The sequence below is a fragment of the Armigeres subalbatus genome, chromosome 2 (assembly GCF_024139115.2).
Source record: "Armigeres subalbatus isolate Guangzhou_Male chromosome 2, GZ_Asu_2, whole genome shotgun sequence".
In the NCBI taxonomy this organism is placed as follows: Eukaryota; Metazoa; Arthropoda; class Insecta; order Diptera; family Culicidae; genus Armigeres; species Armigeres subalbatus.
Genome location: NC_085140.1, coordinates 433,005,813 through 433,007,842, shown reverse-complemented (window position 1 = coordinate 433,007,842; position 2,030 = coordinate 433,005,813). Strand labels below are relative to the sequence as shown.

Below are 2,030 nucleotides of genomic sequence, written 5' to 3'. Positions count from 1 at the left end.
CATCTTTTTTTAAATAAAGTGCACCAATATCCATTATACGACCAATCAACTATTATTGCCTGATTTTCTCAAAATTGCACGCGGCGAACCTTTCATGAAAGGTACCGCCGCGCTTTCTGCACCCCGTTTACTTGATTCTTATGGATGAATAGCATTGCGGTGTATCGTTTGTCGCGGCCGTACCTTTCGACAGTCATTCGCCGCGTGAAGTTTTGTGCAAGTACCCATTTGGGAACATTACAAACGCCGCGCAGTGTATCATATCCAGAAAATCTGACAATATATCAAAGCGGCTTACACCACGTACACTCAGGAATAAATGTATACTAAATAGGTTAGAAGTCATACTAACTGGCTATTCACCTGGTTGACCCCAAGTTAGTTTAAACTTGGACAATACGAAGATCGTATAACTTCAACTTATTAGCGAATAGTATAACTTGCCAGTATATGAAAAAAGAATAAAGGAGTTTTAATTATTTTGGTTTTGTTTTGTTGTCAAACACAATAAATTTAAAAAAATCTGTTGCTGTTTCCTTTGATAAAATTTTAGTTACTTCTATTATATTTTATTAAACTAACAACCGAGCCAACAACATATAAGGTGACTGAGTTACACGAGTTACATGATAAAACGTTTAAATATATTTTGATAAATTCGATTATGGCGTCCACGTCAAATCCTCCTGCTCTGCGCTAAAATTCGATGATGGCCATCGCATTGTGAAACCATATCGCAACAACGGCATCCAGCTCAATTGTATTCCAGCAATCCAGCGGCTCCTCGAACTATCCCACTTCCCTTTTTCCTTAGCAGAGTCTCCTCCTGATCCGGTGTGCATAATTGGGCAGGAAGTCTTCCTTCGTCGCTATTCCTGGTGCAATTGTACGGCATTGAATACACCATTCCAAACCCTGGGAAAATCGCACCAGATACTGTGTCCCATTACCACCGATGCTCAGCAAACTTGTCATTGAACACCACCACGAACATTCTCCATCGAGTGAAGCGGGTTAAGGAAGATGTTTTTCAGTTGAACCCGTCCTGGTCCAGCATCAATACCGTTTGGGAAAACACTTTTAGTTTTCCTTCATTTTAGCCTTCTGGCCGATCAGCTTGAAATCTGCTTTCGTCCGATGAATATTTTCCGCCGATTGATGGCTTCCTTGGTGGCTTTCAAGCATTGGCCACAGTAGGAAAACGTTTGCAGCTGCAGCCTCCAAAACAAGGTGGAAAATTTCGTTTTTTCTAGAGTTTGCGTGGAGGCACCTGTAAAAAATAATTAAAATAATAATGTTTAGTTTACTTAATGCGTATCGTTCCCAAGAGATTTATATCCGTAAACTTACGTTAATTACTTTCCTTTTATGATCCGCCATACGCCGCGTCGCAGAACTTCTATCTGTTTGGTGAATCAAAATTTTCAGTAATACAATTTCATATATTCAACTACAAATCTGCCTCAGTTTATAATTTAATTTTTGATAGTATATTTTTTATTCTATGCTATGTTTAAATGCGACAAATCACTAAAATGATTAAAATAAAACCTATCCACGATTATGCTACGTTTTGACAGGGCAAGTGAATTGAACAACTCAGTTGAATTCAATTGACTTGCCAAAAGTTGAACATGTTCAACTTTCTTTTCGTTCAAGTGAATTGAATTAAGGTGTTTACACGTTCAGTTCGCGTTCGATTCAAGCGACTTGCTCAATTCACTTGCCTTGTCTAAACGTAGCATTATTCTCAATTCTGAGTGTAATAAAAAGTATCTTGTAAATACCCTGTGACTTAAATTTTTCAAAGAATCATCAAGCCCTCTACACGCTTAGATCAATTTACCTATTTATGGGTACTTTATTCACCCATATTTGGGTATTGCAAACTCTACTTATATTATGGGTGAAATGTACTAAGTTTATCAGTAAATTTCACTCATATTATTAATAAAGTGGCTTTACTCATATATGGGTAAATGAACTTACCCATATTTGGGTGAAAAGATTTGAGCGTTCTTGTTTACACC

The 2,030-nt window shown here is 37.5% G+C and overlaps 1 long non-coding RNA gene across 1 annotated transcript; it reads right to left on the bottom strand.

The window, feature by feature from the left end:
• Positions 1-526: 526 nt before the first annotated feature.
• Positions 527-1,742, bottom strand: LOC134217976 (uncharacterized). Its single transcript, XR_009981206.1, has 2 exons — positions 1,351-1,742; positions 527-1,270 (listed from the first exon to the last, which is right to left on the bottom strand). It is a non-coding gene; the product is annotated as an uncharacterized LOC134217976 (long non-coding RNA).
• Between the last annotated feature and the right edge of the window lie 288 nt (positions 1,743-2,030).